At 39.8% G+C, this 23,380-nt stretch overlaps 1 protein-coding gene across 1 annotated transcript in view; it reads right to left on the reverse strand.

Moving 5' to 3' along the window:
* PRDM1 (PR/SET domain 1) overlaps window positions 1-17,131 on the reverse strand; it is a 102,751-nt gene extending 85,620 nt beyond the window's left edge. Inside the window, exon 1 of the mRNA XM_070796020.1 lies at window positions 16,937-17,131. The gene's annotated coding sequence lies outside the window, so the exon portion shown is untranslated. The remainder of the gene's footprint in view (window positions 1-16,936) is intronic.
* Window positions 17,132-23,380: the final 6,249 nt, after the last annotated feature.

Below are 23,380 nucleotides of genomic sequence, written 5' to 3' on the forward strand. Positions count from 1 at the left end.
ATGGACCAGCGGTGGATACACTACCACCCAGAGGCCAAGTCTGGCCTGCTGCTTTATTTTGTATGGCCCAGGAGCTAACACTGAGATAGCAGTTACATTTTTAAATGCTAGGGAAAAAATCAAAAGAAGAATAATAATTCATGACAAGTTTTCATATGAAAATTTGTAAAATTCAAATTTCAGGATACTTATTTTTTTTCTGGTTGCTTTTGTGCTACAATGGCAGAGTTGAGAAGTTGTGACAGACACCATATGGCCCACTGCTATGGACTGAACTGTGTCCCCCACAAGTTCATATGTTCACCCCCCAATGTAGTAGTATTTGGAGACGTGGCATTTGGGAGATAATTAGGTTTAGATGAGGTCATGAGGGTGGGGCCCTCGGGACAGGATTAGTGCCTTTATAAAAAGAGGCACCAGAGAACCTGCTTTTCCATCTCCCATCCCCCGCCCCCTGCTGGGCCCCACCTCCAGGTGAGGACAAGGAGAAGCAGCCAGCTACAAGCCAGATAGAGGGTGCTCGCCAGGACCAGATCAGTATGGCATCCTGACCTTAGACTTCCAGTTTCCAGAGCTGTGAGAAAAGAAATTTCGGTTGCTTAAGCCACCCAATCTGTGATATTATGCTATGGCAGCCTGAGCAGACCAATACACATATAAAACCAAAAATATTTGCTATTTGGCTCTTCCCAGGAAAAAGTTTGTCAACCCCTATCATAGACCATGGATTTTATCCTAAATGAAATGGGAAATAAATAGAGGGTCAAATTATGGTAAATGAGCAGATCTAATATCGCTGTCTGAACCATTCATAGGGGTTCTGAGCAATGTGAAGGTCTCTGACAAGTTATACTGAAGCAGGAACCTGGGTCATTAATTTCAACAGATCTTTATGTAATTAATACCCACTAAGTTCCAAGATGTGGTCTGTTCACTGAATGGAGGGTATGGTTCAAGAACCATGCATTGAGCAAGCCATGAAGCCACTTCAGCATCTGTAGCTCTACTGGTTCAAGTGGGCTCTTCTGAAACTCTTGGCAGCACTAATGAAGATGAAAAGTGTTGGTTCTTTGTGAAGATGACCCTTGAATGAAAGGTGGAACTTTAACAGGCTGATGGAAGGCTGTAACTATCTATAACCATAGATTTCATATTTGAGATTCAGTAAGAGTTGAACTGATTCGTCTCATAATAAATAAATGTTTTAAATTTAAATATATAAAAATCACTTACATACATTTTATTTAGAGATTTTGAGTAAATGTTTCTCTGAAATAGGAGGTCTATTTCTTAAGGAAAAAAAAAGTAAAGGATTGAAAACACAAGCAGGAGTGTCCTGCCAGAGTCCTGAGTATCTCAAGCTGTGAGGCTTGAGGTAGTTTGTTTGCAGAGGGTCTAAACCAACCTCACTCTACTCCAGAGAGAGGGACATTTGGGGGCCCCATAGCTTTCTGAGTGGCCTACTGGACTTCTGCTGGCTCTGACCTGCCATGGTGTTGCCTCAGATAATCAGGGGGTGGCAGGTAACCACAGCCCCCTCATGGCAGAGTCTCAGTAATTTCCTCTGGCCTCCCTCCCCTTCTCTTAGCCTCTTCTTCAATTTCTGTGCTTTCCCTCCTATTTGTAGCCCTCACTGATTGATTCATTTTTGTTCTTCACCTAGATACAGCCTTTTATTTCCTCCATATATATCTATGTAGACACAGCTTCTGTACCCTCTTCCTCCTTTACTACAGCTCTGAATATGTGTGAATTTTTGAAATGAGCAGAGTTCATGGGAAAATCAAAACAAAACATAACCCTGGGGGAATGATTTACCTAAAGAGTGCTAATTACTCATCCAAGTATATGTATAGCCTTTCTAAGTTTTTCTTTTTTTTTTCTTCACCTTAGTGTGATACAGCTCTCTAGACCAGAGGGAAGAGACAATAATCCTAAAAACCCATCTTAATATTTGCTATAATATAAATTAAAACTGGGGCTTCCCTGGTGGTTCAGTGATAGAGAATCTGCCTCCCAATGCAGGAGGCAAGGGTTTGATCCCTGCCAAGGAAGAGTTCATATGATGTGGAGCAACTGAGCCCACGTATCACAACTACTGAAGCCCATGTGCCCTGGAGCCTGTGCTCCACAAGAAAAGCCTATGCACCACAACTTTAGAGCAGCCCCCTCTCACCCCAACTAGAGAAAAGCCTGTACAGCAACAAAGACCCAGAACAGCCAAAAAATAAGTAAATAAACAAAAATCAAATTCAAATTGAATTGAATCTGCTTTGAAGCACACAGTAAAATTTTTAAAACATGATTGTCACATATATAATTCTAGTATATTTCATCCATTTGGAATTTGTTCACTGTCCTTGCTTCAAATATCTTTTGTTGAGGACTCCCCTGATAGTTCAGTGGTTAAGACTCCAAGCTTTCAATACAAGGGGCATGGGTTTGATCACTGGTCAGGGAACTAAGATCCCACATGCAGTATGGCGTGGTCAAAAATATAAAAATAATAATACCTATTGTCAAAGTGAATTTATTTCATGCTGAGAAGAAAAACCAAGAACATAATAACCCCCATTCAAGTGTTCTAGGGGAGACAAAAGTAACTACTACAGTGATTGAGAGATTCAGGTAGCTGACCCAAGGGACAATACAGACACAAGGCCGCATCTGATGATTCCTGCCACAAAAGGATCATGTTCAGGCTCTGGGGTCTTCAGAGGAAAGATGATGTCTGACCATGGATAGGACTTTGGAGAAAGGCAGAGTTGAAGGAGAGGAAATTTCAGGCGAGAGCATCAGACGAGTTGAGCAAGAGGGGAAAGAGGTTGCAATAAGCACACATTTACTTGAAGCAAAGCATCAGGTAAAGCTATGGAGAAACAGGGATGAAAAGGGGGCACCACCAAATACTGCCCCCCACCCCCTACACTCAGATGTTACCAAAGGGGCTGTCTCTTCCTGCCTGCCAGTCAGGGGAAGGAAGAAAAATCCTAGAAAGCACATATTTAAAGAAGGGGGTATCCCACCTCTGCACCAAGACAGGAAGGAAGGTAAGCTTGGGAGAGAATTCCCACTGATGTGAGTTATGTGAGAAACTGTTGGGGCCATTTCCTAAAAGGCTTAGACAAGAATGTGGGATTAAGGGGCTTGAAATTTAGTTTGTATATAATGTAAAGCCATTAGGGGCTATGGAGATAAAAAGAGATTTCACCGAAGTGGTACGTGTTTCACTGAACTAACACCCAGTGAGTGAAAGGGGTACAGTGGTGAGAGAGGACCAGCCTGGTCCCTGCCCTCACAGGGCAGAGAAAAGGTGCACTAGGAAGCTGAAGCTGACACCAGTGTGGAGGAGGGACAGGTGCTGGGAGAGCCCGGAGCTGGGGAGTCTTTAGTAGCCAAGTCGAGGAAAACATCAAGAAGGCTGACCAGTGTGATACAAAAGCAACAGGTAGGCATGCCCCGATCTGCTAATGTCCAAGTGAAGAGCGCCATTAGGAGAAGGTCTTAAGGAATAAAGAAGTAGGGAAAAGTTCAAACAAGGTGGGAAATGTCTATATAAAAAGTCTTAATGAAATTAAGAAGATTAAAAATACCAGGAAAATTAGTTTGGAATATAACTTTTTAATTGCCAACTCCCCCTCATCTTTCGTTCCACACAATTTGGAAGAGGTAATAGAGCCGATCATTTCCATGAATGGTCTGCTCAAACAGTAGCAAAATGATGGTTGCCTTTGCCTCAAATAATGTTTGATTCACCAGCTCCTAAAGAACATGTGAAATGGTAATGCAGCAAAGGTAAAAACGAGAGAACAATCACTCAGAAGGAAAACAGGTTGGATCTGACTGTGACTAAGCCCTCCTGAACACAGCAGGGAAACTGAAAATAATAATCATTAATTTGTGTGCAGTATGTTATCATCTGTTAGTACACCTTCCAAATTATATGCAAGTGGAATAAACAATCATTGAACATGGGAGTTAGGAGAAACCTTAGACATTCTAAACTTATACTCTAGCCCAAGGAATGAGATGATTTTGCTCTGTTATCAAAGTAGAGAAGACCTACAACACAGTACCTGAGTAGGAAGCAGGACAGGCAGTTTCTGAAGGAAAGTGGGGACCAAGACATGGCCTTCACCTTTCAGAGCTGCAAAGAAGAAAGCATTTCTCCATTACCAGTACCAGACAAACCCTGAGGACACTTTGGTGATATATGCTAATGGTCTCATTTCCATTCATTCTCTGTTTTTAGGGTTTTTTTTGGCCATGCAGCATGTAGGATCTTGGTTCCCCAGGGACAGAAACTGTGCCCCCTGCAGTGGAAGCTGGAAGTCCTAACCACTGGACTGCCAGGGAATTCCCTCTCTGTTTTGTTTTTGTTTTCTTTCCTTCTTTCTTTTTTGGTGGAGGAATGAGGAGGATAACTAGGGAGAGGATGGAGGGAGAGAGAAGGTGTCTTCTAAGGACAAACAGCTGATAAAATGATACCTGAAGTTGAATAACATTTTAAAAGAATCTCAAGCTTCTGCTTCATCAGAGTTTAGGTTCACCCCCGGAAGGGAGATTTATTAAAATCTCCTAATTGCAAGCTCATTCGGTAGGGCTCCTTTCAGGAAGCAAAGCTGTTTTTTTCCCCTGACATAATTTCCGTGCTTCCTATGTAAGCAAAGATTATGTCAGGAGTCAGTAATCAGCCACTCAATAGTCATGTAGAGAGGTCATCCTTACCATCCATAGAGGGGAGGAAAAGAAAAAAGGAAAAGACACTGTCAGTCTTGGCTGAGCCTGAATACCTCCTAAGGAAAAGCTTAAGTGTTTACACACAGTATGTTTGCCTCAATCTAAACAAGGATCTGATCTCCCGGGAATCCAGCGCTTTCCATGCTTGGGGAGTCAGACACCTTCATTAGGAGGAAGTGGAACCTGAGAGGAAGTAATAAGCAGTTTGGATGAGGAGTGTTGTTGTTTTGAACTTAAGAGGCTAGAAGTTGCTCATCTAGGGTCCCAAAACCAGCCTCCGATTTCCTTCAGGCCCCAGAAGTCTTCAGAAGCCAGAGAAACAACCTTGCTGGAATCAACAGAATTATAAACCCCAAGGGAATCTCAACCCAGAAGGCTGTCTAAATCTCAAGTTTTCTGGGTTCTTAATACTAAAATTATATTGAAGATGATTATAAAAGAACATGTAGCATAATCATCAAGATTTAAATCCACGACCACCATATATTTTAGCAGTGAGAATCTTAAGTATTTAAGTATTTTCCTATAAGTACAATTTTTCTCCTCTCTCCTTTACTTCTTCAAAAAAAAAAAGAAGCCAGGACATCCTTAAATATTATACTTCTGGTCAAGCTTGGATTAAACATTTTAATAAAAATTCTAGTGCAGTGTATGAAAAACTGAATTTGATGGTCAAACTTTTCAACCCCTAGTTTGGAATTGGATTTGAAAGTTGCTTTTTCTCCAGTTTAAAATGTTTTCCATATTGATTTTATTCAAACCCTGATTCCCAAGGAGTGCCTGTGAACAAATAGAAAATCCCAACCTCGTTGACTTTTGCAAGTTACTGGAAGATCTGTAAAAATAAGTTCTCTGGAAATTAAACACCTGGTTTGACAGCTTCACTAATTGCAGTCCCTTCTGCAGAGGAAGGCCAAGGGCTGGGACCAAGCACACAGATTAGCCACAGTCCCTCAATAAAACAACTATTTAGTAGAGACAAACCCTGGGAGAGAAACCTAAGAAGTCATGTGCATATCCAAACAGCCTACCCTGGTGTAAAGAAATCTCCTTAAGTCACTTTCGGCTTCATTAGCACATGAAAATGGGGTAATTGAACATTCTTCAGCCTTCCATCAAGTGCCAAAATCAATCATTCATGGAAATTAAGTTTTGATAAGAGGTGTTTAAACACTGTCAAAGGCTGCTTGAATGTGTCATTCTTTCAGTCTTGAGAAGACTCCAGCCTGCACTTAACTGTACAAAGGGCCTGGAGAATTAAGAGTCAGGCCTAGGGTAAACTTATGACATTATTAGAACCACAAACCTGAAGAGGAAATCTATTGAGGAGTTTGTTGTTTCCATAAAAACATTTGAGGGAGGTTGCTCTCCTTTTCACAAATGTATCACTCCTGACAGTTGTTTTGAGAAAGTCATCAAGATACGCTTTTTAACTCAACATCTATTAAAAAAAAAAAGGTATGTCGACCATATATATTTTTAATCACCATGCCAAAATGTATAAAAGATTTTAAATTGCTTTAATATATTTATAACAGCATAATGTGTCATGCTATTACCATTGTCAGCAGTTTCCTTCAATTAAAAACAAAATTCATCTAGACTCTGTGTTTCCAAAAAGTTGGAAACAACAAAGCGGTTTAGAATAATCTGCTACACCACCACCAAAGAAAAAATAAATAAGAGAATCTTCTCTTTTTTTCCAGGTAAGTTATCTACTGAACTGTAGGAAAACCAGAAACTAAATCACTACAGAATCACCTGGCTCTTTTGTCAAACTATATTCTTTCAACCTGTAAATATTTGCAAAGGGTCAAGAAGTTACTCAGGTTATGCTTACCTTTGGTGCCACAAATATCAGTCTTTGAAACAGTATTAGTCAATAGTTACACTCCTTATTGCTGAACAAAAGGATACTAAACCAAGGGGCTCTGATGAAAGGTGAGCAATCTGTTTTAATATTGATGTTAGCATGAATGTTATTATCTTTTTTTCTACCTCCAATGGCTCAACTTTACCATATCCATATACAGGGCCACACTTTCCCTCTCAGCAGCACCTGGGAAGGTCATACCAGCGGCTTTCTCTCTAGTTGCCCATCAGAAGCCTGGTTACAATGAGAGCAGGCAGAGGTCAGGCTGCGGAGAGCCACTCTCCTCCTTTTCCTTTTCAGGTAGTTCAGCCCCCTGGGACCTTTGATCTGACTATCAGCAAATATACACTCACGTATTTCGTACTTTCAAGTATAGATTTCAGCAAAGGGAGGGGTCGAACCCACAAAATCAGAATGACTCTTTCCCAAACAGTCCATACATCCTCCCAATCCTGTCTGCCACATAAGGCAAGGCAAGCCCTTCCTGCATCTACCTTCCCTCCACTCAACACTCACTCTCTCTTTGAAGGAAGAGGCAAACTGCAAAACCACAGAACTGGAATGCAGGTACACGAAGCTGTGCTGCTTTAAGAATCATCTGCACTCGGGTCCAAAAATTAGCAAGGTCCAGACTGGAAGTGAAAGTTTGTGCTCCTTCCAGTTTCTCCCCCGCCCCTTGTTTTTTGGTTGTGTAGCATGTGGGATCTTACTTCCCCGGTCAGGGATTGAACCTGTGTTAACCACTGGACCACCAGGGAAGTTCCTCAGATTCTTGATAACCCAAAACAAGTACCTACAAATCCTATGACTTGAACAACTGGATGACAATGAAAAGCACATGGCCTTCTACTCAAGTAGTCAAAAGAAACAGCCAATTGATTTTGCCTAGAGAATGGCCTGGAAATCTAACTAGTCTAACTATAAAATAAGAGAACTAGGAACAAAGGCAAGGGCCAGAAGTATGTTACCGGTCCAAAAGAAAGATGTGCAGAAGGTAATTTTTTAAATACCTAAGGTTTACGTAAAGCTCATACAATGTTATATGTCAATTACATATATTTCCCCAAATGTCTAAGGATAATAAGGAAGCAAAGCAGAGACAGTTTCCAGAAAAGGACTAAGAGTGTGTGAATTCAATGAAACCAGATTATAGCCAGGGCACACTTAGCACCCAATAAACCTGCAGTCTCTGGGTGTTTGTTTTATATTAATAGGGGCAGTGCCTATATGGAAGCCTTCCCCTTCCTTCTAATCAGTTCTTTCCCTTCCTTTCCCATCCTAAGTTAACTAGGTTATTAAAAAAACTTCCTCATTATAGGAAGCATGATACACAGTGCCCACAGCATTACAGTTCACCAGGGAAGATCTTGGTTTATGTTTACTGTTTCTAATGCCCCTTTTCACTCTTCAGTGTCCTGCTTTGAACTATACATTATATGGTCACTCTATTCATAACATGTTTATATATGTATAATGCGTGAATGAATAAATAAGTGACTATCTTCAATTCCAACTATATGTTTTTATGTGTAAAAGAGTTCTCTGACTAGGCTTGTCTTAGTCTTTACTAAGCTGGAATAAATCAACTAAAGAACAAAAAAATTACCACACACCATTGCATTACAATAAAATAAAAATTTCCAAACACCATAATCCTGCTGAAGCCTCCAAAGGAGAATGGCTAACTCTGTGGGGGTTTTTTTGGTGGTGGGGGGGTGGCTTTTGCTTTTTTTTCTTGGCCACACACAGCTGAGGAACGTGGCCAAAAAGTTCAAGACAGAAACTGCATGAGAAATCGAGAAAAATCAGCACTGTGAACCAGAAACTGTACTCTGCAGGTATACATAGCAACACCTAGGGCCAATCCGTGGTAAACTGTAGAATGGAAAGAATTGAATGCTTTAGTATCATTTTTTCTTCCAGAGGACAAAGGCAATGAGGTCAGTAAGGAAAAAACAAAACATTTATTTAATTATGATGTAGATTCATATTCAATGAGGATAATTCAGTGTACTTTCTAAGTTTGTGTAAAGTAAGATTCATTTAAAAAATCAAAAATTTTCTGCTGTTTTAACATGATTCATTTCCAATGTTGGATACCTTAAGGATGAAAGAATTCAAAGTAATTTATAATTAGATGAAATTTTGACAAACCTATGTTAATCAGGCACCGAAACAAACATGTTATGAAATCCTTTATTGTCACCAACAGATACTATTATCTAACCATTTCCCTGCAGCTCAACAAGGTTAAGTGTTTCTAAGCAATTCTCTCTGAAGTTAAACATTAAATTAAAAAAATTAAAACACCACTAAGAAACTTGTGATGACCCGAAGGCATTTGCAGAGCAGCAGAGGTTAGAAGGGCAGCTCTCAAATAACATCCATTGTTCTATCCCAACTTAATGACAAAAGGAGAAAAGAAAGCGATTACCTGGCCTTACCTCTACATCTCAATTCAAATGCTACTTAAGAAAACAAAAAACCCCTCATTTTTTTGCAATCAAACACTTTTCAGCTTGGTCAAACTCTAATTTAAAAAAAAATAAAAACTAAACTTTTCCAACTCCATTCATGTACCAAAATTCAGGAGAGTAGCCAAATTCAGCAGCAGATGTATGTAGTGTAGCATCAACTACATAATGCATTTCAATGAAGATCCAAATATTAAAGACAGAAAATATTAAATGAATATTTCCAACCTGAAATTCAACAAAACGTTGTTTACAGATACTAGCACACTCCCCAATCTGTTTTTCCACTTTGAAAAAAAAAATACATATATACATATATATATACACACACTAGCCCTTATCTAATGGAAGAGTAAAAGGCCAAGAATAACCAAGACAACTTTGAAGAACACAGCTGAGGAATTTATCAGGTGTCAAGACTAAAGTAATTGATTCCACTGCCCTGGTACAAGGAGAGACAGACAAGCAGACCAATGGAAAGGAAAGAGACACACAGATGTATGCATGAATCTGACATAGGATGGAGTTGGCAATTCAAAATATAAGGAAAGGATGAGTTATATAATAAATGTGCTTGGACAATAAGATATCTATTGGGGATGGAAAACAGATTTAGACTTCATACCAAACAGAAAAATACATTTTAGGTAGATTAAAAACAAAGCAAAACTTTAGGAAACTCACAAGAAAATATAGGTAAATTTACCTATGACTTCAAGCTAAGGAAGATTTTTAAAAGAGGGAGAAAACACAAACTTTCAAGGAAATATATTTCTTAATATTAAAAATAAAATTTATGCATTTTTAAAGATACCATAAACAATGCCTGGCTAAGCCACAGAACAGGAAAATATTTTTATAGCAAACATAACCAATAAGGAATTAGAATCCAGAACGAAAAAAAATTAGTAAGAAAACAAACCACTCCAAATATGAAAAGATAAGTATAGGATAAGAGCAAGTAATTTAGAGCAGAGGAAAGCCAGATTTATAGCTAACGTACAGTCTCACTAGTAGTTAGGAAAATATAATTTAAGACAATAGTGAATTACCATTTTATCTCCATCTGAAGTGGGGAAATATTTGAAAGTCTGATCCTAACAAGTGTTGGTGACAATATAACTGCATTTCTGGGTAGTATTCTAGAGAGACAACCTGCACAAGGAGACATGTTGGAGAATTTCAGAGCAGCATTATTTTAAATAGCAAACACTACAAAACAAATAAATCAATGATGGTATGTTCCTACTATATAGCATAGAGAACTATATTCAATATCTTGTGATAAACCATAATGGAAAAGAATATGAAAAAGATAACTGAATCATTTTGTTGTACAGCAGAAATTAACATAGCATTGTAAATCAATTATACTTCCATAAAGGTAAAAAAAAGAAACCAGTAGTAATTATTAAAAAAAAAAAAATGATCTTATGTTTGTTGATGGAATACTACAGCATTGATAATGCAATCAACAAAAGCAGCATATATCAGTATGGGTAAATCTCAAAAGAACAACGTTTAGTTAAAAAGAACATACATATACAATATGGTGTGATTTATATCACTTAAAAAAATAAGCAAAACAATGTTATATACACACACAAATATAGTAAGTCTAAAATCTATGCATGGGAGCAACCTTCATGAAGAGGAGAAAGATGAAAAGAGTAAGGAAAGTTTGAACATAAAAATGTGTATCTTTTTAAAAGTTGAAGCAAACTTGGCTTTGATGTGTCTTGGAGATAGGTACATAGAGATTAGCACATTGAAGATAGCAGTAGTTACATCATTTTGCAAACTTTTGGATATAGTTCCAGGCGGTACTAGTGGTAAAGAATACACCTGCCAATGTAGGAGACACAGGTTCAATCCTTGGGTTGGAAAGATCCCCGGGAGGAGGGCATAGCAACCCACTCTAGTATTCTTGCCTGGAGAATCTCATGGACAGAGGAGCCTGGCAGGCTACAGTCTATAGGGTCGCAAAGAGTTAGACACGGCTGAAGCGACTTGGCACACACGCACAAAATATATAAGTAAAGATAGGTCACATACTTCATACTACCTTAAAAAATGGCAAAAGTTAAAACAATATTCTGAAGCTCTTGGATTTGGCTGGATATTTTCTCAAAAATCATTTTAGCTCAACTCCCCAAATTGAACACACAAGGAAAACCAAAGTGCTGCAGGAAAGTAACTCCAAAAGTTACATAAGCTTGCAGGTAAATATTGGGTCCAGTCTTCCCAGGTGAGATGTGGGTTCCATCCTTGAGTCAGGAAGATACCCTGGAGGAGGAAATGGCAACCCCCTCCAGTATTCTTGCCTGGAAAATCCCATGGACAGAGTAGACTGGCAAGCTGCAGTCCAGGGGGTCACAGAGTCAGATATGACTGAGCAACTGAGCACTTATGCAAACACTGGGTCCAAGTCTCTTCTACTGCACCCAAGACCCAGAGTCAGTGCCACATTATGTGACGGCAGAGAACTGCAAGGCCAGTCCTGATGATTAAGTTCATCACACAATGGAAGTAATGTCCAAGAGGACTGAAAATAAGGCAAGTAACACAGAAGTGGCAACAAATGCAACAGAAGTCTACAAGATTGTCACCAACTGGACAAAGGATGCCCTTGGGATTGAGTCTACTTGGACCATTAGGAGCTGACAGTATTTTGATGAGCAAAACTGAGGAGAGAAACCAGAAGGAGAAAGGTTCCAAACGGAAAACCATTTGGAAGGGCATTTGGTCTGCTTTGTACTTGGGATACCAATTCTGTCTGGTTCCGAGGCACTATCTTCTACTTAATTACTAGCCAGAAACTTTCTGGAAGCTGGTGTCTTGATCTAGGTTAATACAAACAAAAACATGATCTGTCACTTTTGTACACAGATTTTTTTTTTTTTTTCCTAATAGATCACAATTTGTTTTCTAAATTTGGGTGAAGAAGTACATGGGTATTCTGTTTAAAAATCCCAATGCAAAACCATTGCCAGGTTGATTTGTAATAACCCAGTAAGTGCAGATAAATGTTAACCAGCCTAGCAGAGACAGAAGAGTAAATGATAAAATGTTTCCTTTTGATGAGAGTTGGCTAACAGTCCTTGGGCTGACAAAGGAAAGATGTGAGAAGGAACGACCTACTGAGAGAAACTGGGAATTAACGTCATTGTATTTTAAACTAGGTGAACTGGCTCCCCTGTATCTGAGTCATGAAGAGATTGAGAATGGCAATCCTGGGAGTGGTAGCTATCTAAATAAAGTAAAATTATTAATAACTGTGTCAAAGGTATAAAAGGAAACTACTTAGTGTATCCATTTGACTCATGGGTTTATTTACAGTCTAAACTTCTTGTCAACCAAAACGTCATACCTTTTAGATTAATTTATGTCAGGGATAGAGAATACTTAGCATCCAATATAAATATTATAGAAAGTTTTATGTCTTTTCTCTTATATTTAAAGCACCCTAAAAGGGTGAATATTTAGCCACAAACTAATGCAATTCACAGATATTTTGTGTGTAAAATATTGTGAGAGGCAGCAATGTTAATCTGTAACAACCAACTAGTTAGAAAACCATAACCAGATTTCAATTAAATTTGTAACAAAAATATTGGAAGTTCACAGTATTCAAAGTCTTTGCACTTTATAATTATATACAGTAATAGAAATTGACAAAAGCATGTAGTTTTCTAATAGAATATTTCTAAAATCTAACAATCAGTTGACTTTTTAATTCTGCCTGAGCATACGGCAGCACCCTTTTATTTTACTAAGTGAATTAGTTACAAAACATTGACTCTCGGTTGTCAGATGTGAATAAACACTACATGCAGTGATCTTTTCTTTAAAGCAATGATCCTTACCATTACTAAATTTTAAAGTGTTCCAGTAAAAAGGAACACAATATTCTTCTTCTGCAATGGTAATGTTTAACACACATGCTTTTGTTCATGTATTATCCACAGATTATATTAGAATTCAGAGCCATATTTAAAATTTCATTAGGGAAAACTCCACATGTATTTTACTCAGGCAACTGTTGAAAGACATTCGGTTTGGTGCACAAAGCCTTCCATTGCTTACACAAGCAGCTTTGTTTACAGGACCATTTAAAACTTGAGAGCAAATGTGGCTAAAATCTTGAAAGAAAGATCTGTGACTTAAAGTACATTTTTGCAGGGTAAGAAATCAACATATTTAACTACTGAATGGTAAAATACTACTGAAATAGATGGTATGGTTCCCTTTTTCAAAACGCATACTCTGGAAGTTCTCCTCCAAATGCCCATTACAAAGCCCAGAGATCTCTCCTTTTAATTATTTTCCAGTCATTTCCTGTAGTTTGTAACGCCTCCAATTACTTTTATAATTTCCAATAGGTAAAGAAATACTTTAAAATCCCTTTTACAAGAGAAGACAAGCTTTGCCTTTGCAACCCTTCCAACCTACTTCTAATAAAAAAGAATTATAAGTAGACTGATAGCAATACTTAGGGAAACTTTAGTCCTACGTCCAGAACATCACTTCTAACCAGTTCAGGAGACAGAACTGGGCAGTTTCCTAAATATAATGAGATTCTTAATAAAGTGCAATTGAGAAATGTCATTAATTCTAAAGAACAAATAAGTAATTTTGTTTAGAAAGGACTAAACTTGTACCATCAATTGAACAACTGTACTAATATTAAAAAGACAGAGAACAGACTGAAAGAAATGATTTTAAAAAATGAATCCTGGCCCACACTTTCAGGCTCTCCCTGAGACATCTCAAAGCTCACTAACAGTTTAGACAGCTAAAAGAAGCTGCTTAGCACAAAACTTAAAATACTGCTATTAAAAGAATTTTGGGGAAGATAACACCGATCCATCCCAGCACCTTATGCTTATTGGTGAGGCATTTTTATTTGTAATCTCTGGATTTCAAGTCTACTTTTTACCTTTCCCAGCTACCTAATACACATTTGCCATTTAAATTAGATTGCCCCTCAAGATTTTTATTGCTCAGAATTCAGCCACCTTTGAGTATATAGTGTAAGTGTACAGCACAGGGCAGGTTAAGTGAAGGAATCACAGTTATAAAAGCAGCAGAGAAATAAGAGGTAGCATTTGCAAGGCTAGCGTTTCTTTCTTATTTATTTAAATATGGCAAACCAAAATCTTGGTGATGTGACTTGAAACAGGAGACAGTCTAGTTAGCAGAAACATTTGTGTCAGAACCATCTTCCTGTCAAAGGGAGATGATAATATATGTCTGTGTCCCTTTCAAAGATGTTATCATTATAAAATGAAATGTACTTATAAATCTGAAGTCTCAGATGGATATAAGTTACTAAGAAGATACAGACTTTACTTTGCAATATTCTCTCTTGGTATTTACTTTTTAAAAACTTTTACTTAAAATAGCCATAAAGATCTAATAGATTACTGAAGTTAATAGTGCACAGAGGCTGAAGTTTGTTAAAAACGGGTTTCGAAACATGGCACATATTAAAATACAGTCCACATCATAGGGTTTTTGTCAGAGGAGGGGTTGCAAGCTCTAGAAAACAGATTAACTTTCCACTTCTTTCCAAGGCTTAGGAAATGTAATTTATAATGCCAAATCTTTAATATACTACATAAAAAGCAGGATACTGTTAAGAATTAAGAACTGAATATATTTGGAAGTCTTAATAATTTGTCTTGGTGCTGTATGTTCAATTCAGAAATAATCAATCATTAATTAATTTTCACTTCACCAAGAAGAAACACTGATTAGCACATTTATCTGGCACTTATTATAAAGAATTTGACCTTTGTGCTTACATTTTGGTGTACTATGAGTTTGGCAACATTCATTCAGATTAAACTATACATATTTGAAAACTATACTTAGATTAATTGCTGTTCAAGCATATTCTTTATAACAGTGAGGTTATAAGAAAAAAAATATTTGTGTGATCTGTTCAGGACCATGTGGTATGTAAAGGATTTCATCTTGTCTTGCTGACTTTAAAAATCAGGAAACATTTTAAAAGCAGAATTTCCTAAGATGTTTCTTGATGCAAAGAAATCAAGTTGGAATAAAGAGGTACTGGAGCTAGAGAGGAGAGAAGCCATCTCCTTCTGAAGCCTTTTTCACTGAACCCAGAGCAGGGAAATGGTGTCACTACAAGACTCTGGAACAAATATGTTTCCCTGTTTTTGAACCATGGTGTTTAAAACACATCATATTTTAATTTCAGGCATTATAAACTAAAGATGTCCCTTAAAATTAATTATACTGATTCTTTTGGATCAGAGTTTGTGGCTGACTACATCTGTTATAAACTCCATTGTGCCTCCTAATTAAGGAACCAACGCTGACAGAAAAAAAGAATTCAAAAGGAGATGTAATACTGTGAAATCAACCAAATAATGTCTCCCCACAAGGCTTTCAGTGGGAGCAGAACTTCTCAAATCATCTGTATCGTGTATCTACTGTGTATTATATTATTTTCCCAAAGGATCTACTTAACCAATTCTCTTCTGAAACGCGGTTCCTTTTCCTGCACCGGAGTAGCGTAGGCAATGACCGCTGTCATTTTTTTTTTTTTTTTTTCCCTTTGCTTCCCCGCCTCCCATTTGGGAAATTTGTTTTTCGTTTCTATATACACCAAAATATTTAAAGTTTTTAAAAAATGTTTTTCTCCTAGAAGTCTCCGCTGAAAGACAAAAGGGATAAAGAAAAACTCTACGGGACCGTCCCCCCCAGTACCGAGATGGCTGAGTTCACGTGCCCAGCCAGGTTATCAAAGGGAGACGCACCAAGGAGAATGTGACAACTCAGGGTAGGTGCCCCGGATGGCACCTGTCCAGACTCTCTTCCGCCCAAGACTAACCTATAGACTTGCCTCGAATCCAAGACCTAAACGAAAGTGGGACGGGGGGCGGGGTTGGGGGAAGTTGGAAGAGACTGGGCGAGAAGCTCAGATTGTCATTCTGTGGCGTTTGAGTTTGACTCATCTCTTTGGCTTTCAAAACCGGGAAGAGGGAAGTGCGCGGCTGTTAGGGAGTTAGGCTGTATGCCAGGCGGGAGAGAAAAAGCGCACGCTAATCCTCTCATCAAGGGGCCCTCTTCTCTCCTAGCTAAAAATAAATAAGTAAATAAAATAACAATAATCAAGACTTCGGGATGCTCTGAGGTCTGCGGAGGCTCCTGAGACCTGCCCACTACCCCCCGACTGGGGAGAAAGGCGCGACCCGGGGCCAGAACGCGGGAATTCCTTCCCCACCTAAGCCTGGCACGCGCGCGCTGAAATTGATCTTACAGTTTCTACATCCAGTCATCCTAGCTGCGAAATCTGCTCCAAGAAAGCTCCCCTTAGTAACTTATGGGGCTTGTGACTGCAAGGGCATCCGGGAAAGGATTTCTCTGGAAGCTTGTCCTGGAAGGAGCCCTGTGGACCTCGAGACAAAATGACTAATTCAACCCATGTCGAGAGTACTCTGGACCTGTTGGCAGGACCCCTAATTCCTTCCTTCTCATCTCATCCAAAGGAACACAACATTTTGGTGATTCTCATTCTCCTACCCGCTTTTTTGAGGGGTGAGCGACTTAAAAGGAGCTCGAGCACGAAGTGAAGGTGCGTAATTGAGAAGCTATCTCCGCTCGGTCACAGGTCCTCGCTTGTCTTTGAGGGGAAGCTTCGCTGCAATTTTTTTTTTTTTTTTTTTAATTACGCAATTTAGGCTAACATAGTCCAATCGAGAGCCGCTAGTTGCATACACGCTGAGCTCTGTAGAATTCGCCATGGAAAGTGTTTCTTCAAATTACCCTGGGGGAGAAAGCCTGTCTCGAGCGGGATCCCCCGTTAGTCGTGTCTTACCTCGACCCCCCCGGCCTCCCACGGCGTCTCCAGTGGACGTTCTACTCCCAACTGCGTCCACCGCAGGCCGGCAGGGAGCCCAGTCCCCGAAGCCACTCCCGCTCCTCGCCCCCCTCGCCACTGTCCCAAAGCTTTGTAAAACTTTGGGCGCAGCTTTTCCGTGGCTGGAGAGTAATAAACGCTCCTGCTCTGGTTCAGCTAACGCAGACATCCTTGCTGCCCTTCACAACTCATAAATTCGCTAAGTTCAGCACTCCAAAAATAGGGTGTATCCGATTCTGCATTTCATTTACCCTTACACGTTGGCGACACGGAATTCTGTCCTTCAAACAAACTGAAATAATCAATTCTAACGTCTGTCTTTCGACACCGTTTTAAAATACCGAATAATAAATGCCGGACAGCTACCCATCTGCATCGCTAGGGTTTCAGATGACGCAAGAACAGAGCCTCCAAGTCACCACCACTCTTCTTACTAACCCCGGGAGTGAATCTCTTCACTAAAATCCTAGCTTTATAGATAGATAGATAGATAGATAGATAGATAGATAGATAGATAGATAGATAGATAGATATAGTCATCGTAGTCTTGGAAACTGTATTTCCTAAAATCTCAAATGTAACGTTTTAAAGACCTTGTAACTTCACCCTCTTCACGGCAGTCAAAACTCGCACACCTGCGCAGCTCGGCGCGCTCCTGAAGACGTCCAGCAGGAACCCATTTGTTTTCCAAGTAGCATCTTCCCTGCTGGCCTAGATTAACCTAGAAAACAAGCATTCAGTGAATACCAACTAAGCTTTCCTCGGGAGAAGCGACTAGACAGTTACAATCAGTCTCCGATTACACAAACATACCTAAGGGCAGGTTGGAGTGTGAAGGAGGGTTTGGGAGGGGGTTGCCTAACCTGAGGAGGATTAAACCAGTTGTCCTATTGTCATTAACTTCGAGAAAGCTGACTTTTGTTTCGTGGTAGATACTGGGGGCAAAAACCGTGAAGCTACAGTTAAGCCTCCCAGAAGTCTTGGAAAGGGCAAAACTTTTTAATCTATTTGGTCTCCAGTTCTTTGAAATTGTTTGAGATGCCGAATTAAGCATTAAGATTCCAGTGGAGAAAAAGATTCAGTCATTAAAAATATTGTAAAGAAGGGCTGACGTCTGCATTTATCTGCTGTTTTTTCAGGGGCTCACGGGTCGCCGCTCTCAAATTAGGAAAGGTGGCGACAGGGAGACTCTCCGGGTCCCAAGTTGGGGCCCAGAGGCTTCGGATTCCTTCCATCACTTTGCTCTTCTGCTTTGGAAGAACAAGGCGTACAGTCCTAGCTCCCTCCCCAGCAAACAAACTATAGAGAGAACTGAGGCCAAAGTCCTTCCTGGGCCCACCTGGGGACTTACACCTAAAAGAAAGTGTTCTTTCTCGCATTAAGTGGGTAGCGGATGATGAAAGTAATTATGCATGGTTTCCAGGAGCCCCGAGTTCGAGACTTCTGACTCTCCACGTCCACAGGCGGTGTGTGTGGGGGTCGGGAAACCTGAAGCGGAAAAAGGTGCAAGCCCTCTTTACACTGCGTTTAGGCGGTAACAGCCCAAATGACAACTTTCATTGACAGAGAAGAGCTTCCCAGGCCCAGACAGCGCGCGCGGCGCGGCGGGGCTGGGATTGGTCAGTCGCATGTCACGTGAGGGAAGGACGTCCTCGCGCCCCGCCCCGACCCCGGTGCGCGCGCTCAGAGGCAGCGGCTGGGCCCCGCGCCGCTTTCACTTTCGGCAGTGGGGTTCAGAGCCCAGCGATGCCGTGGAAAGGGGGAGTGGGGGGGTTAAAAAGGATTTTGAGGTCATTGGTACAAATAGGAGGCGTTCTAAAGAAATAAAGGTTGCACGTGCTGGTGGCGGGGGTGCTCATCCTGGGTCCATGTTCCGGGAAGGAGAGGGACTGGGAAGCGGGTGTTCACTGCCTTGCAAGGGTAAAACTGAACTAGCGGGTCCACGAAATGTTCAGCGAATTACAAGGGCCACGGGAATCGCAATCCAAGATAGAAAGCAGGAGGAACGCTGATTTGGTAGTTTGGTTTTGAGGAGAAAAGTCCTCCACGCAGTTTATGAGGTTAAAGTAAGGGACCACCGATGCTAGCTTATTAACACAAACTAGGACGCAGCGCTGGTTTAAAAAAACAACTGACAATGGCATTCATCTCACTCCTAATCCGTGGGTAACTTGGCTGGAATCAGTTCATCCAAACTGTAGGGCTAGGGCTCTGCGCTGGCTTTCCTGGATGAGCTTGTGAGTCTGTGTAACCCAGGCCCAGCTAACAATCCAATGTGTGTGCTTGGGCACTTGTTTTCCGTGGTTGTGGCTAGTTGCTGTCTGTTGAGTTAAAAACATTATCTCCAGAATCCTAAATGATAAATTCACCTTTAGAAAGGTACTGTTTGAGAATACTGAGGTAGTGTAAACAGTTTTATTATAACAAACACTGTGGGACAACTTACATGGGCTTAGCCCATTCATGTGGTCATTTATTTATACAACAAAGTTATTATACATTATACATATTTTTAAATGCCTGCCCTGCTAGGTGCTGGGTATAGCAGCAACCTGTGAACCAGTTAGACTGCTTCACATAGAGTGCTTTCACAGGGCCCATCTGGAACAGGTCAAGGCAAGTTGCAACTAATAACTGGATCTTGGAAAGAAAAAAGGATTTTGTTTCTCCTCTCTTAAAAGATGACGTGGCCACTTGATAACAAAGTGACCTTTAGCAAGTTGCTCAACTGTGTAAGTCCTGTTTTGTTGTTTTTTCAAGAGGAAATCAGGTAAAGCTTGGACAACTGCCTAGCACAGTGCCTGGCACAAAGTAAATGCTCAGTAAATTATTATTATCATTATTGAAGTGAGACAATTTACACTTGCTCTTGTTTGTAATTTTAAGTGACAATGTAGTGTTGTCCTTTCTTTCATGCTTTATATTTATATAGAGGTTTGATTGGAGAGAAAGAAAAGCTCATAAAGCAATTTGTTTCAATCGTATGTTGTGATAGTAACTTCCAGTAACTAATTACATGTCATTTTGAAAGTATTTCCTCAAATTTGTTTTGCATATATAATATTGCCTTTGAATTTCTTTAACTTCCCCCTTACACTTTTACAAAATGAAAGGGTATGTTCTCTGTATTATACCACTAGTCATTTCACAACCAAACAAGGTAATATGGGCGCGAGGGGTGGGGGGGGTATTATTATTTTCTCAGGGCAGTTAGCTGAAATATCTCCTAACAATAAGTGAAATATGGAGTAAGAGTCAATTAAAAAACAACAACAAATCAGATTTTCTTTGCTATCTGGTGGAAAAATCAGAGATATTTATGTAAATATATAAAATTTTAAGAAACATAGCTGTGTTTTAATTCTTGTTGTGTTTGGAAGTAAATTTGGGTGTGTGAAATGAAAGTTGTTCTCCTTTTAAAATTAATGTCATTTTCACTAGGTAGAAAGAATATCTCTGATCTAAACCTCTGCTAAGCTCAAAATTTCCTCTTCCACAATGACATTGGGACCACTATGTATGGATATATATGGAAAGAACTCATCACCCCTCCCAACCTCCCCCCTCCCCCACCACCCTTCTCTCTCTCCATATTCTAGACCTCACTGAGTAAAAGTCACACATGCTGCACAGCGGAGTGATTTTTGAGTCTTCTTTCTCTCTCTCCCTGCACTTTAACTCAGTTATCAAGTACTGCCTGATTTAACCTCCTAATTCTGTCTCAGATATGCCCCTCCCTTTTCTTCCTTATTTCTACTGCTCTTACATAAGGTTTTCCTGTCTTACTCTCTAGCTCACTTGCTGCTGTAGGCTCTTAACACTAAGGCTTGGCCACTATTCTCTTCAAATCCTTTCCCTGAGTGACTTATCTAAAAAACAGATCTAAACCTGCCGCTCACCTTTAATGGCTTCCCCTTACTTACCAGATAAAAATCTCAGCTCTTCGCTGCAGCATGCAAGCCTCCATACATCTCTCCAGCTTTACCTCTCCACTTCCTGCCCTGACTTCACATTCCAGCCACACTTGATTCATTCCTTTGACACTAGTGTGTGCCAGCCCGAGTGCTAGGCTCTTGGCATAACTTGGGGAACAAAACTAAGATCTTTGCCCTCGTGGAGTTTATATGGAAGTGGGTGGGTGGTGACAGTAGAAGATGAACATAAGAAGCAAGCACATTTTATAGCATCTGGGGGGGAGTGTGATTTTAGATTGGCTGATCAAGTTTGGCTTTGTTGAAAAGGTGACATTAAAGCAAAGACAGGAAAGGAGATGAGGCATGGATAAACAGAGGAAGAAAATCTAGGCAGAAGGAACAGCCTGTGCAGAGCCCTAAGGTGTAGTGTGCTTAGCACATCCAGGAGAGGAGAGAGCAAAGGCAGTAGTACCAGATGAGGTCAGAGAGAAGATAGTGTATGTGAGTGTGATTTTAAATGGGTTCCTATCAGTCATTGCAATAAACTGGGGGCTCACTTTGCAGTAAATGGGAAGCTGTCTCTAATCATATGCTCCCCTCTGTTTGGATTGTACCCCTCTCTCCCCTGAGTTGCTCCAGTATTCCTTTTGATTGTCTCTGGTACCACATTTGCTGTATTACTTATGAGACTGATGTCTTGAGGAAGGGTTTTGGCTTATTCATCTTTGTATGCCCAGTGCTCATAGCAGACCCACAATCAATGAATGAATGATGATAATGTTTTTTAAATCAACCTTTTTTAAATTGAAGTATAGTTAATTTTAATGTGCTAATTTTAGTCACATTCAGTTTTTAATATGCTAGTTTTAAACAGTGGCAGACTCTATTTTTTGGGGCTCCAAAATCACTGCAGATGGTGACTGCAGCCATGAAATTAAAAGACGCTTACTCCTTGGAAGAAAAGTTATGACCAACCTAGACAGCATATTAAAAAGCAGAGACATTACTTTGCCAACAAAGGTCCGTCTAGTTAAGGGTATGGTTTTTCCAATAGTCATGTATGGATGTGAGAGTTGGACTATAAAGAAAACTGAGTGCTGAAGAATTGATGCTTTTGAACTGTGGTGTTGGAGAAGACTCTTGAGAGTCCCTTGGACAGCAAGAAGATCCAACCAGTACATTCTAAAGGAAATCAGTCCTGAATATTCTTTGGAAGGACTAATGCTGAAGCTGAAACTCCAATACTTTGACCACCTGATACGAAGAGCTGACTCATTGGAAAAGACCCTGATACTGGGAAAGATTGAAGGCAGGAGAAGAAGGGGATGACAGGATGAGATGGTTGGATGGCATCACCGACTCAATGGACATGAGTTTGAGTAAACTCTGGGAGTTGGTAATGGACAGGGAGGCCTGGTGTGCTGCAGTCCATGGGGTCGCAAAGAGTCGGATACGACTGAGCTGAACTGAAAGTGATTCAGTTATATATATATATATATATTCTTTTTTCAGATTATTTCCATTTTAGGTTATTACAATATATTGAATATAATTCCCTGTGCTCTATAGTAGGTCCTTGTTGTTTCTATGATGTTTGTTTATAGATTGCCTACACATGTCATGTGTTTTCTATGTTTGTAAGTTCTTGAAACAATCCTACAAGGTGGGCTTTATTATACCTATTCTGCAGAAAAGGAGATGAGCTTCAGAGAGGTTAAGTAACTTCTCCAAAGTCACACAGCTGGTATGTATCTGAGCTGGGCTTTAAACTCAGGTGTCTTGCCAGTTGTTACGCAGCCTTCCTTATACTCATGAGGCTTCCTCATTAGATTGAATGAAAGAGACAGAGGGAATTCATCTCTGGTTTTGTTTCTTGCTCTTCACTTCCCTAGGTTTAACAAAAAGACACTTATCAAGTCTACTATTAATTCATTAAATATTTAGTATGTATTGGAATACAATACTGAACAAAACAGATGTAATCCCTTCCCTGGTACACTTTACACGTATCAAGGAAGACTCACAGTTGTCTGAGCAAAGGCAGGAATGTTGAGTCAGTGCTCTGCTGAAAGGACAAAATGTGGCTGAGGGAATTGTAGCAACAGTTCTTGACCCAGCCACCCCACCTGGTGAAAGCTGTAGGATGAGAACATATCTCCTGGAGGAAGATAATTCTAAGAGGAAAGTACTCGTGATCTTAGGGACCCTGAAATTCAGAATCTGGAGGTATATGTCTAACTGTGAATAAAAGAATTCCCTATAGAGTTGTATACAGGTCTAGGTATCATATAAAAATCTAAAGAACCTTGCTTTGTTCTTTTTTTTTTTTTAAACTTTGACTAATGTTAATGCTCTTTCCCCAAAATTTGATTATAATCTTTATGTATAAAATCTATGGCATAAGCTTTTTAACCTTTATTTTACATGTTTTATTTGCTAAATTATTTGATCCCCCTCATTTGTAAAGAGGAAACGTGTAGTAAAATTC

This window comes from Bos indicus, chromosome 9 (assembly GCF_029378745.1).
Source record: "Bos indicus isolate NIAB-ARS_2022 breed Sahiwal x Tharparkar chromosome 9, NIAB-ARS_B.indTharparkar_mat_pri_1.0, whole genome shotgun sequence".
Classification (NCBI taxonomy): domain Eukaryota; kingdom Metazoa; phylum Chordata; class Mammalia; order Artiodactyla; family Bovidae; genus Bos; species Bos indicus.